General features: G+C 42.0%; 1 pseudogene; it reads left to right on the forward strand.

The window, feature by feature from the left end:
• Nucleotides 1–444: 444 nt before the first annotated feature.
• On the forward strand, nt 445–13,054 carry LOC129251472 (NADH-ubiquinone oxidoreductase chain 5-like; annotated as a pseudogene).
• The last annotated feature ends 1,661 nt before the right edge of the window (nt 13,055–14,715 follow it).

Raw genomic sequence — 14,715 nt, forward strand, 5'->3', positions numbered from 1 at the left:
GCACAGATGTCACAAATGTCCACAGATAGATGCGCAGCTGGAAGGAAACCATCGTGAGCATCGTGAAGGGGAAACTGACGAGGACGAAGTCTATCAGACAGATGAAAAAGACAATGCTGAAAAGATGAAAGGACAATAAGACCTTATTAAGGAAATATTAGGAGAAGCAGCCCAATGCACTATTGTTAACAACCCGCATGGCGATGGGGATGTTATGATATATGAGGGACACATTATAGAAGCAGAGAAGACGCATATGACATACAAACGAAGAGGATAAATGAGGCACTGAGCAGCACTGTAGTAAGTAATAAAACTGCAAACGAAATGGAATGAAAAAGATAGAGAAAAGCTGGAAAAAGACACGGCGTCGTCTGAGAAGGCAACGACTTTCTTTGCGTTTTTGGTACTGTTGAGAAAGCAGATGTCTCGGAAGCTAGCAAAATGAAATCAAAAGAGTCTGAAGATAGCAGCAGAATAACAACTGAATTGAAAATGGATGAAAATGTGTCTGAAGCAGCGCAATCTGATTTACAATCCGACAACTCGGGTAATGCATGCGACAAATTTTAAAGCGATAAATCTATATCTTAACAAAAGCATGATGAAGCAAAGTCCAAGTCTTCGGATGCCGTCGATGAAAACGTAGGTAATTGTAGGAGGACTAGCAATTTGTTACAAGAGACACGAGCCATTGAGAAAAGAGCTACAGGTAGCATTTGTGAAGAGAATGCTGATGCAGTGAATGAGCTTGAGAATGATGATAATGCCGATGATGCAGAGAGTAGTAGCGCTTCCTGCCAAAAGTATTCGACTAGGTGTTGAAGCTGATGAACCGAAAACGAACTCAGGTGGAAGGAAGCTGTGGGGGACCGGGAAGTCAGCATGGACCCTTAAAGAGAAGGGTCCTGTTTGGATGGAACACGCGGAGGACTGTGTTCCGAATGGTCAAACTTCTCGAACCGACTGGAAACAATAGCGAGGACATGCGTCCCAAACAAAAACATGAATTAGTCTTGATGGGGAATCAGAACTCGCTACAAGATACGAGCTGCCATATCTAGAAATTACGATATTTTTAAGCTAATGTATATAATCAGGGTTGTTGGTTTGGTTGGTTGGTTAGAGTGGTGATTTATCCAGAATCCACATCCTCGTTACGAAATTGTTTAACAGTTGTTCAGAGCAAGATTATATCCAGTCTGTGCGGTTTAGGAACCTTATTAGGTTGTTGACGTCTAAGCCAGACAGTTGCTCGAGACTCTCGAACAGCGGTTTGCCCAGGGTTAACATTCTGTCCTTCCATAGGGCAGGGCATTCACAGAGGAAATGGAATATTGTCTCCTTTTTCTCCGGTTGTTTACAACTGTGACAATATGTATTGTGAGGGATACCCATTTTGGCTGCTTGTTCTCCGATAGACCAAAAGCCAGTTATGACTGCCGTTAGTCTCCAGGCGTCCCGTCGTTTCATTCTTATTAATGCCGACGATTGCTTGAGGTTGTAGGTGGGCCATAACGTTCTGCTAATTTTGCATTTCGTCTGGACTTTCCACCTACAGTCAGCGATTTGGAGGTATTTTTGGGAAATTGTGCTCTTGACTGCACCTAATGGTGTGAGTACCGATTCTGCAAGAGCGTTATTCATGGCAGATCCCCCTCTTGCCAGTTCATCTGCTTTTTCGTTACCTGCAATGCTCCGATGTCTCGGGACCCAGATTAAGGTAACTTTATGGTTTTCACTCAAGATGGTGAGGCTATTCCTACTTTGTTCCACCACTTTGGAGGTTGTTGTGGCCGAACCCAGTGCCTGGATTGCAGCTTGGCTATCCGAGAGAATAGCGATATTACCCTTAAAAGAGAAATCTGCGATTAGTAGCCTACAAGCTTCCCCAATCGCCAGTACTTCCGCCTGGAAGACACTGCTGGTATTAGGGAGACGCACAGATTTCTCAATTTTAAGTCTGTGAGAATATATACCAGCTCCAACACCGCAGCCCATTTTACTTCCATCCGTATAGACTGTAGTGTCGAAATTGTTTAGAGAGAATCCCTTATCCCATTCTTCCTTAGATGGAAAGAGAGTGGAAAAATTCCTATTGAAAGTTACCGTTGGGACGATGTAGTCAGTGCTCACCGAGATTAACTGAGTTTGTCGCAATAATAGACTAGCATGACCATACGTTTTTTCTCTCCAGTGACCCGCTTCATTTAACCTAAATGCCAATACTTCCGCCTGGAAGACACTGCTGGTATTAGGGAGTCGCACAGATTTCTCAATTTTAAGTCTGTGAGAATATATACCAGCTCCAAAACCGCAGCCCATTTTACTGCCATCTGTAAAGACTGTAGTGTCGAAATTGTTTAGAGAGAATCCCTTATCCCATTCTTCCTTAGATGGAAAGAGAGTGGCAAAATTCCTATTGAAAGTTACCGTTGGGACGATGTAGTCAGTGCTCACCGAGATTAACTGAGTTTGTCGCAATAATAGACTAGCATGACCATACGTTTTTTCTCTCCAGTGACCCGCTTCATTTAACCTAAATGCCGGTACTTCCGCCTGGAAGACACTGCTGGTATTAGGGAGTCGCACAGATTTCTCAATTTTAAGTCTGTGAGAATATATACCAGCTCCAAAACCGCAGCCCATTTTACTTCCATCCGTATAGACTGTAGTGTCGAAGTTGTTTAGAGAGAATCCCTTATTCCATTCTTTTTTAGATGAAAATAGTGTGGCAAAATTCCTATTGAAAGTTACCATCAGGACGATGTAGTCAGTCCTCACCGAGGTTAACTGAGCTTGTCGCAATAATAGACTAGCGTGACCATACGTTTTTTCTTTCCAGCGACCCGCTTCATTTAACCTAAATGCACTCATGGTTGCCGCCTTCTTTATATGTAGGTCTATTGGAATAACGTGTGTCAGTGCATTGAGAGCGTCTCTAGGACGTGATCGGATTGCACCGACCGTTATTGCATAGGCTGATCTTTGTATTCTGAAGAGTAATTTGGAATTGTGCTGTCTCCCTGGAGCTTTCCACCAGACTACCGAACCATACGATAAAATAGGTCGTATAACCGCCTTATACAGCCATAATGTATGCTTAGGTTGAAGACCCCATCTTCTTCCAAGCATACGTTTGAAGGTAATAAAGCAATTTCTGCTTTCCTTTCCCGTTCTTCGACGTTTAACTTCCAGCTAAGTTTTGAGTCCAGAATTACCCCTAAGTACTTTACTGGATGATAGTGAAAGAGTTTGTCCGTTGATATTTGGTAGGGTAAAAGTTGGTACCTTGTATCTGGTGGTAAAAGGCATAAGTTCTGTTTTACGCGGGCTTAAACTTAGGCCACATCCTGTGGCCCAAGAGTTAAGCTCGCCTAACGCCCTTTGGATGATCCCACTGATCGTATTGGGACACAGTCCTGACACCATTAGCACCACATCATCAGTGTACGCCACCACATTCATGATTTTGCTGATCACACATAGCCAAAGAAGTGGAGATAATACTCCCCCTTGTGGAGTGCCCCCGCGGACCTTCTTGGTTATGTTGATATAACACATATTAGCTTTGATGATCCTGGTTTCTAGCATGGAGATGACCCAGTTACTAATGCAACTGTCCACCTCTAGGTCTATCAACGCCCGTTGGATGGCATCTGTGCTAACATTGTTAAAGGCGCCTTCTATATCCAAGAATACCGCCATGGTATAATGTTTGCTTGTCTCCGTAGGTATGTCTTTTGCCATGGTATAATGTTTGCTTTGTCTCCGTAGGTATGCGTGTTGTGCAGTTGATATACCAGAGCCCTCCAAAGAGCTTCTGAGGTGCATATCCAAAAGTCTTTCAAAAGTTTTTAACAGGAAAGACGAAAGGCTTATTTGCTTGAAGTCCTTTGCTGGTTCATGTCCCCTCCTACCTACTTTTGGTATGAAGACGACCTTGACTAGTTTCCAACTATCTGGAATATGGTCTAAGTTTAAAGACGCTTTAAAAATTTCCTCTAGCCATGGTAGGATATAGTCCAAGGCTTCCTGTAACATCTTTGGAATGATCCCATCTGGCCCCCGAGATTTAAAGGGTGAGAAAGATATGATTGCCCATGCAACTTTTTCCTTGGTAATAACTTCATTTGCAAGATATTGTGCATTATATTGGCTCCGCCTAAGATTTCCCTTCCCACTTTCGTGAGCGCTGCATCCCGAAAAATGCGTGTTTAGTAGAAACTCTAGCGATTCTTCTGCCGTAATAGTCCAAGTTCCATCAGGTTTCTTAATCCAATAAGCCATTGAGTGGTCTTTGGAAAGAACACGGCTGAGCCTAGCAGAATCCCTGGTGGATTCGATTGACGAACAAAATTCCCTCCAGCTCTCTTTTTTGGCGGCGCTGATTGCCTTCTTGTACTGTCTCCGACTTTCTCTGTACGATTCCCAATTTCCCGTCGAGTAGCTAAGGTTAAACGTTGATCTCGAGTTTTCCCTTAGTTTTAAGAGCTCACTGCTCCACCAAGGAGGGTGAGTCCTTTTACTAAATTTTATGGGGCAGGACGTTTTGTAGGCCCTACTAAATGCCTTTTCCAGTGTTATGACCCTACTCTCAAGGTTTTCCGTGAGAGTGATTTGAGGGATAGGAGTGTCTCCTATCCTCTTGTTTACTGCATTTTTGAACCTCTTCCAGTGGGTTCTCAAAGGATTTCGATACGGTAGGGGTGGAGCTACCTTAAGATCCAAATCGTAGAGGATCCAACTATGATCAGAAAAGGACCTTTTATTGGATACCCTCCAATTACCTACCCTTACTGACCTATTTTCAGACAGTAGAGTAACATCAATCACTTCCTCCCATCCTCTGAAGTACTCCATGCTAGGAAAGGTGAAAGTGAGAGTGTTACCCCTGTTACATACCGATAAGTTATAATCAATACTAAAATTATACAAAGACTCACCTCGGTCATTTGTCTCAGAGCTTCCCCACAACGCATGCCTCGCGTTGGTGTCGCATCCGAGTAGCACAATTTTGTTTCTGGTTTCTTCAAGCACAAGCCTACAAGCCTCCTCGGGCGGTGCTGGCCGATCATGTGCCATATAGATGGATGCAAGTGTGATGCTGACACCGTCAGCAGCTTCCACCTCAACGGCCGTCACATCCTGTGGGATTAAAAATATATTTAAGGGTTTTTTGGCTACAATACATGATCTAGGATTACCTTGAGTACGCTAATAGTTCAGATTGTAGCTTCTTCCCGGTAACCCCTTCACCTCGTTGCTCCGCACCCAGGGTTCCTGGATTAAGGCTATGTCAACGTTCTCCTCCCCTAGGAGAACGGTTAGGTTGTCCGTTGCAGTCTGTGAATGCTGCAGGTTAATTTGGACAACCTTTAAAACCTGGCGATTGACCCTCCAGGTTCGCCATGACCTGGTCGACGATTATGCAAGACAACCGTGCCTCAATCTCCGACCCTTTGTCAAGCACAGGTTTGCCGCGGTTGGAAGTTTCGTCCACCAGTACCATTTGAAGATGGTCCCGTGCCACCTCACTGAGTTGTTTGGTAAGTTTGGGGACAACCGCACCCTGATTTGAGATCTGGGGCTTCTTTGTTGGCCTCTTGTTTTCGTCTTGCGAACGGTTACGTTTTTTGACTTCTGCCGTTCGATCGTTTGTAATGCCAGGTATTCGTCCACCTTTTGACACCTTGCCTTGTCAGCTTCATCTTTGGGATGAGCTTTACCTTCAGTCTCGTTCTTACGCATCCTGCCAAGGATAGCGAGATACCTCTGGTAGAGCTTATACCTTGATGGGCCTTTATTAGCGTGCTTTTGTCCCATGGCTTTAGCGGATGTTGTCCCTTCATTTATAGTTGTTGTCGTGCTGTGGCCCACAACTTTACTCTCAACTATTCGGAGCTCATCCTCCGAGGAAAATCCGATCCCCAGCTTGTGATGGGTGACATATTGTTTGTTCTGTCACTTAGTATGTGTGTCCGTTTTGTCTGCCCTGTGCTGTGAATGCGTCCTTCTTTCTTTCCGTCACTTTGTCCGTCTGTTTCTCGCCACTATCCGATTTTGATTTTTTGTTTGATTTCATTTTTTTCTGTTTCGTACGGTCACCTGCTCCGCCCAGGGAGCTGCGCATGTCGCCATGCGCGGTGACCAAAGAGGAATTAGGGGAAAAACCGGTCGACCATGGCAGCGCCCCATACCATGGCGAGGCCACCGTTACAACTTGAGGCGACCTGATATCAGGAGGGCTCCGTTCGAAGACAGCCTTATTTAGTCCCCCGGCTGCCAAACCCACCCAATAGACACGGGTCGCAACACACCTTGGGGTGAAGGGAGTGTTTTTTAACGAAGTTTACGTCTTCGGCCTGTGTGGTTCGCAGGAGACCTACTCTCCTACCTTCCATATCTTGGAGGTGTTCCCCTATCCATCACCCGGGGACGCGCCCTCTAGGGATAACAGGCTCCCCCAAAGGAAGGTGTATACACAAAGCAGAGATGTATGCGCATAGTATATTTTATTGTTAGTTGAGCTTGTAAGAAAATAAACGAAAATAAATAGAGCAATTCAGTCTTAAGGAGAACGTTTGCATGCACAGTAAAGTGTTGGAAGTAAAGTAAAGTTACTAGGTTATCATTCATTTCTGACTTATGACAATCTATAGATTGAAGTTTATTTGAATTATTAGAATTATTTGGATTTTACCGTAAGAAAACTAGTAATAATATGTACACATATCTACGACGATAGCTCTGCTGATATCTGTGAGATCTGCGATGACATTTCCGATGATAATTACGACAATATTTTCGATAATATTTGCAAGGACATTTGTAGCATCTGGGGTCATTTGCTGTGGTCATCTGCTGACGGTTCTGGGTGCTCTGCTTTCTTTTCTACTTTGGTCGATAATTCTTCAGATTCCAGTTAGAATACATACGAGGTGTGCTCAAAAAGTATCGCGAAAAGTATCGCCCCTGCAATCGATGAAAACGGTAAGCAAAACTTTTACATTCGACCGAACCTGGCGCGCATTTTTCGGTCTTGGTTCGTGCGGCAGCTTCAATTGAAATGATTGAGCTTTGGATTCCACGTCATAACCATAAACCCACGATTCGTCACAAGATATGACCCTCTGGAGCAAATTTGGGTCGTCGCGGACAGAGTCCAACATCTCATTAGCAATGTTCATGCGATGTTGTTTTTGGTCGAAATTGAGCAGTTTTGGTGCGAATTTTGTGGCGACCCGCCTCATTCCCAAACCATAGAAAAAAATCGAATGGCACGAGCCAAACGATATGTCTAGGTCCTCAACAACTTCTCTAACGGTGACTCGACGATTGGCCAATACCATTTTCTTAACTTCATAAACTTTTTCGTCTGTTGTGGAAGTGCTCGGGCGTCCGGCACGCTTTTCGTCGTTCACCTCTTCTCGGCCTTCTGAGAACATTTTGTACCACCGATAAACGTTGCTTTGGTCCAAAGTAGCTTCTCCGTATGACACAGTCAACATTCGGAATGCGTCCGCTCACTTAATTTCGTTTTTCACACAAAATTTGATAAGGTTCTTTGATCTATCTTTTTGAATAGGTAGAAATCGAAGACCAGCCGAAACACGTGCAAGCAAAGCAGCTGTCAACAATTAACTGAACATTCAAAATGGCCGAACTCATCGACATGACTGAGAGACATGAGTACCAACATATCGCCACAAAAAAATCGAAATTCGAATATACGTGACCTGGAAACTTCGCGATACTTTTTGGACACACCTCGTATTCGTCTGCATTGATGTCCTTTGCCTACATAGCCTCACACAGTCGTGCTTGCAACTCTGCTTTGTTTCTGAAGTTGGCAAGCCACGTTGTTATGCATAGCCCGAATGCGATCAAACTAAAAAGCCTGTCACCATCGGCCGCCCGCTTAATCAGCAAAGCGCTCCTCTACAAATGCACACACTAGACTTTTTAGTCTATAATTTTCAGAAATAAACAGGGTTCGCGTAAGGTACGTTATACATTTTTTTTTGTGTAAATTACTTTCGAAACTTTTGTAAGCCGCTGAACGACTTTTCATTATGTTTTGAAATATAAATGAATATAATAGTTATGCTCATAAAAAATTGAAAATTAGGGTTATGTTTATGTTTCGCAATACTTGTACCGCACCAGGAGAATGTGTGACATTTTCTTCTCTTTAACAAAAAATTAAATGGTTAATGGGTTAATAGATTCATCGTCGTCTTCGTCCATTAATAAAATCCAGTTGCGAGCATTTGAAAGGAATTTGGTTCTTGATTAAAGGTATTTGGTGAAACGCAGAAACTATTGGTATAACGCACAATAGCGGTACGGTCGCAGAGCAATAGCAGCGCATTGACTGCATTATACCTAGCGGTAGGTTGGTTTCTTTGCTCGGTTAAATGTGCCGCTAATCAGGAGTCAATACAAAAGTGCGTGCATTAAAAATGTAATTTCGGCGCGACAAACGTCACGCCATCATTCGTAGTAAGCCGCAGCGAAAAATCACACCACCATATACCACCGTCTCGCTCTTCGTTTTCGTCACTCGCCATTCTTCGTCATCGCCTACTGTAGATTTATCCAAGCGAAATTTGCAGTAGAATGAACATTTGTAGTGCTTATAACAAAGGAATATAACGAAGAACGAAAGACTAAGAAGAGATAAGGATAACGAAAAAAATGATGGGAAGTGTTGCCACATGTATATATTTCCAATATACTTAATATATCCATCTATTTTGATCTCTAGGTAGATAGGTGAAATGGTTGAAGTGCCGCTCTAGCACTCCTCAAGTAGCACTAAAGCGCCGTTTTGATACCATTATGAGACTTCAAACAGACCAGCCAGAGCTGCTGATATAATGGAGGAGATTGATTGGGTTAAGGTTGACGCACTGCTCCAAGTTCTCGAAGAAAGGAGCGCCACGTGACCTTAGTCGTCTAGCTGCCAAACCCAGACATTTACCGAGAAAATGCTCTACAGTATCCTTCTCTGTAAGGTCCCCACAGCTTCTGCTATGGGGGTTAAATGGTAACCTTAGCTTTTCCGCATGTGTGCGAATTGTCCAGTGACCGGTAAACACAGCTACGAGTGAATGGCGAGGAGTTCAAAGGACTTTCTGAGTTTTTCGTGTATCGTATTGGGGCCAAACGGTTTTCGAAATAGACATGAAAAATGGAGCTCACTCTTTTCTGCGCTTTCCTGAGAAATAATTTGTCAAGTTTCCCTTTAACGACTGTCAGGCGGATGCCACTGACCGGGTGGAGGTCTCTGAGGCCAATTCAGGCCAATTCATCAGCAATTTTATTTCCCTCTATGTTCTTATGTCCTGGAACCCAGATCAGAGAAATTTTCTCCTCTGTACAGGAGGTTACTAATTTCGTACTGCTCCATGGCGTCGTCAGCGCCTTAATCGCAGCTTGACTATCGGAGTAAATGTTAATATCTCCCTCGCTCCCGCGTGCCCTAAGCATTTTCCATGCCTGCAGGATCGCAAAGACTTCTGCTTGAAAAATACTAGCAGTGTTCGGCAGTTTAAAGGAGATAGATAAGTTGGCTGATTTAGAGAAAATTCCTGCTCCAACTCCCGACTCCATCTTGGAACCGTCAGTGAAGGCAGAGGTGCATGCTTCGGTGCAGATTTTCCCTTCAAACCAATCCTGCCTATTTGGAAAGATTGCCCTAGCACGACCCTCAAACTCTAGTTTGTGGATAGAGGGATATGTTCGATGCAGCCCGAAAATGCTACCATGTCCCTTGAGAGGGTGCCTCCAGAGGCCAATCTCCTTTAACTTGATTGCACTTTGAGCTGAGATAGAAATAACGGAAAAATCGACGCGAAGTAAGTGCAAAAGGACATTCAGGGCAGCACCGGGGCAAATTTTAAATGCTCCGGCGATGCCAATGCATGCAGTCCTTCCGAAGAGCTTCCCACCAAACTAGGCATCCATACGTTAAAATTGGCAAAACCACTACAACAAAGCACGACCTATGGTTTGAATCCCTATATTTCAAGTCAAGTATTACTCCAAGATACCTAACTTCAGATAATATTATAGTGGGAGAACGTGGTTGTTTAATTTGAGAAGTCGAAAGGGTGGGGGTTTATATTTGCTGATAAATAGCACTAGCTTCGTTTTGTCAGAGATGACTCGGAGGCTGCAAGTGGTAGCCCAGCGATTGAGCCAGTGACCTTTCCAAAATCTCAGCCATGATTGAGGGAAACGGTCCCGATACCATCAGGACCAAGTCATCGGCGTATGCTACTACCTTAACTCCACCCTTATTTAGCATTATCAGAACTTCGTCAGTGGCAATTAGCCAAAGTATGGGCGAAAAGACACCACGCTGCCGTGTCCCCCAGTGAACGAATCTAGTAACTTTAGTCCCTCTTGCCACCGCATTTCCTGCAAGCAAGGACGAGATCCAGAGACAGATTGGTCTTTCCACCTCTAGTCTATCTAACGCAGTGATAATTGACTCCGCCCTGATGTTATTAAAAGCAACTTCTTTATCTATGAAGGCCGCCAAGGTGAATTGTTTGCCTTCCAGAGATTTTGCCACAGTCCCTACGACCTCGTGTAAGGTTGGTTCCGTTGATTTCCTTTCAGGTAAGCATGCGGCGCTGGAGGTAATTTGGATTCAATGTGATAATTAATCAATCTTTTAATCACCTTTGGGATGAGTGAGGTAAGACTTATAGGCCTAAAGTCCTTGGCCGAGTCTTGGCCCCTCCTCCCTGTTTTGGGTATGAAAACAACCCCCGTTTTCTTCCAGGAGCCGGAAACGTGATTAAGAGGGATACACCCCAAGTAGATGTTTTCTGAAGCATCACAGGCAATATATTGTCAGAACCAGAAGATTTAAAAGGAGAAAAACTATTTATTGCCCACGTGATTCTGTCAACTGACAGGACAAGGTCACATGTGGTAATAGAATTTTCCGGATAATCAAAGATTCTTCTGCAGATTCAGCCCACTTCCCGTCTGCAGGAGTGGTCTCCCGAAAGGATCTTCCTTAGCCTGGCAGAATCCTTAACGGATTCAATGGACTCGCAGTACTCGCAGACTCGCAGTTGTGTTTCGAAAATTTAATGGCTTTTTTGTATTCATTGAAAATTACACGGTAATTACACGATAAAACCCCGTTAAAAACCCTCCTAACCTTCTTTCTCAAGTCGGTCAGCGTCTTGCTCCTCCAAGGAGGAAAGCCTTTCTGGCTAAAAGATACTGGACAAGCCACTTTGAAGGCCGTCTGATAGGATCGCTGCAAGTGTTCCACCTGCTTGTCCAGTTGATCAGTGGATGAGTAGAAAAAACTTTGCCTGCTCAATTTATTATTGTAAAAGCTATTGAACAGAGACTAGTCGGTTCTTTTAGGGTTCCTGTGGTTTCCCGTGCGAAGTTTATTTGGAAAAGGATCAACCTGTGATCCCAAAATGAATTTCTCTGAAAAACCTTCCAATTATTAACCGTAATGGCAGGCGAATTAGTCGAAAGAGTGATGTGAAGAACCTCCTCCCAACCGTTCGATGTTTCTCATCCTGGAAATACAAACGTGGTGATGTTGCCCTTGTTCCAAATAAAGAGATTTCGACTTATAATGAAATCAAAAAGAGACCCGCTTCGATCATTTATCTCGCCCCTTCTCCAAATGGCATGTCTCGCATTGGCGTCGCAGCCGATGATGATGACCTCTTTATTGAATGAAGGTCCACCAATGAGTCCACCAAACGCCCCACTTCCTCCGGAGGTACTGCATTTTCGTTGGCCATGTGTGCAGAAACCAAATAGTAGTAGCGGCCGCTAGATGCTTCTATAGGGACTACTGTCACGTCTGGTGAACCGAAATGAGAAGTCAGAAAGGCATTAATAGTATTCCTAACGACGATACGAGCCCTTGGCTTACCTTCCGACTGGACATAAAAACACATAGTGTCTGCTCTGGAAGCCCATGAGCTTAGACTGCCGAACCCAGGGTGCTCTAATCAGGCAGATATCTATGTCTTCCTCCCTGAGGATGACACAGAGGTTATCGGTGGTCAAACTAGCGTGGCGAAGGTTAATTTCAGATACCCTTAAGATTTCTTTGTTAAAGGATACTTACCTAAACGTGTTTTATGGCCTCCCCATGCTTCGAGGGTTTCATGGAGCTCTTGGCTACAGGTACTGCGTCCACCACAGACGGCCGGAGTTCGTCGAGCTGATTTGTTACTTCCCCTATTCCGCCCAGCTCGCCATCCGGAGCTCATGATAATATAGAAGTGCAAATTCCTGTACAACGCGAAGAAAATCTTAGAATCGTTCGCATAAAAATTAGACAACGGCAGGCGTAGTCACGCCTCACAAGATATTCGGTTGATGGGAGGGTTAGGAATTTATATACCTTTAACTTCTGGCTGTTTTAATGTTGCTAATTTAGCTTTATGTGGTATACCTTTTTTAGCTGGATTTTATTCTAAGGATTTAATTTTAGAAATTGAATCTTTGAGTTACATTAATATATTTTCTTTTTTTCTTTATTTTTTTTTCTACTGGATTAACGGTATGTTATTCTTTTCGGTTGGTTTATTATTCTATAACTGGTGAACTAAATTGTGGATCTTTAAATATATTAAGAGACGAAGGATGAATTATATTGCGTGGTATAAGAGGATTACTGATTATAAGAATTATTGGTGGTAGTATGCTTAGATGATTAATTTTTCCTACTCCGTATATAATTTGTTTACCAATTTATTTGAAGTTGTTAACTTTATTTGTTTGTATTAGTGGTGGATTATTGGGTTATTTAACTTCCAATGTGTCTTTATTTTATTTTAATAAGTCTTTAAATAATTATTTAGTAAGTTATTTTTCTGGTTCAATATGATTTATACCTTATATTTTTACTTATGGTGTAATTAATTCTCCTTTAGTTTTAGATAGAATTGTTTATAAATCTTTTGATCAAGGGTGGTCTGAATTTATGGGTGGACAGAATTTATATAGTAAGTTGGTTGAATATTCTCAATTAGTTTATTTTTTACATAATAATAATTACTTTTAATGAATAATAATTACTTGAATTACTTTTCTTTTTAGATTTTTTTTTTATTTTATTCAAGTAGCTCAAATTATAGAGTATAACACTGAAGATGTTAGGGTAATTGTTTAATTCTTGAATATGGTGAATAAGTTTTAGTAAATTAAGAATTTACTAAATAAATAGATTTAACTAAAATTTTTTTTTATAAATTATTTATTTAATTAAATTTATCTATTATGTATGCATGTATAATTTATGTATATATATAATATATTTATTAAAGGAAAATAACTTATTTGAAATGAAATAGGCTGTTTTCATTGAATTTTTTATAAATAATAGTTTATTATAAAACAAAATTAATAATTCTAAATAAAATTAATTTAAATAATAAAATTAAGTAATTTATATATTAAAAAAAAATATTTTTAATTTTACAATGAAAATGTAATGTTTTTATTAAACTATATAAATAGAAGTATAAATGGAATTTAACCATTAAAAGATAAAAGTTAGCAGCTTTTTCTTGAACATCTTACTTCCTTAATTGGAAATTAAATTTCAGTTCTATCATTAACAGTGATATGCCTCTTTTTGGCTTCAATTAAATTAATAATTAAGAATTTATTAAATAAATAGATTTAACTAAATTCTAAATTTTTAGAATAAGGGTAGTAAATTACCTAAAATTAGGTCGAAACTAATTGCAATAAATCGCTTCATATTTTGTTTTCTTTTTTTTTGTTTTTTTTTTTGTTTGTTTTTGGCGGTGAGGTAGGGTTCAAAATGCCTTCGCACTTACAGTAACCGTCGTCTACTGCGTCGAATGGTGTAGCCACTAAAACAATCCCTCCCCATTCCTTCCCGGATGTTTCCTCTGCCCCGGGACTCCGGTAGTATTTCATCGTAGGCAGAGGAGATCCAAGTAGGCGTTCTGTTCAGAAAGAAGCCTTTTCTACTCCCCCTGCGTCCAGGGTCGCCAATTTTGGAGCCAGCATCACGCTATCGGTTCATCTTCTACTCAGGTAGGATGGATGTATGTATATTGATCATCTCTATCCATGTCAAATTTCTTGGCACGTAGGATGCGCTCCACGTACGTGTCAATAAGTTGCCAGCTTTCTGCACTTTCGACCATTTTTTGGATGATGTTGTCTGCTTTTAAGGGGCCTAGCCTATCTTCTATTGCTTTGTGCTCTGATGTCCACCTCTCACATTTGAAAAATGTGTGATCAGCATCGTCAATGGGTGCATCTCCGTAGATGCATTCAGCAGTTTCTGCTTTCCCTATTTTGTTGAGGTATTTATAAAAGTACCCATGTCCAGATAGCATCTGGGTGATGTAATAGTTCACCTCCCCGAATTTCCTGTCATACCATTTATCTATGTTTGGTATCAGTCTCTTTGTCCATTTTCCTTTCGCCTCTGACGCCCAGCGCTCTTGCCATATTTGGAGTGTGCGTGCTCGAGCTTGTTGCCTTCTGGTATTTGTGCGGTCGCATGTGTGGTCGTCTGTGTCATTTGTCTCGCTCTTTTTGAGGTCCCATAGTTCTTTTCGTTCCCTCGCTAGGAGATCTATGGGTATCGTACCGCTAATGATAAGTACTGCTGCTTCCGATACCGTGCGGTAAGCTGAGGCAACACGGAGGGCAGCAGTTCTTTGGGCC

Source organism: Anastrepha obliqua, unplaced genomic scaffold (genome assembly GCF_027943255.1).
Source record: "Anastrepha obliqua isolate idAnaObli1 unplaced genomic scaffold, idAnaObli1_1.0 ptg000023l, whole genome shotgun sequence".
NCBI classification, from domain to species: domain Eukaryota; kingdom Metazoa; phylum Arthropoda; class Insecta; order Diptera; family Tephritidae; genus Anastrepha; species Anastrepha obliqua.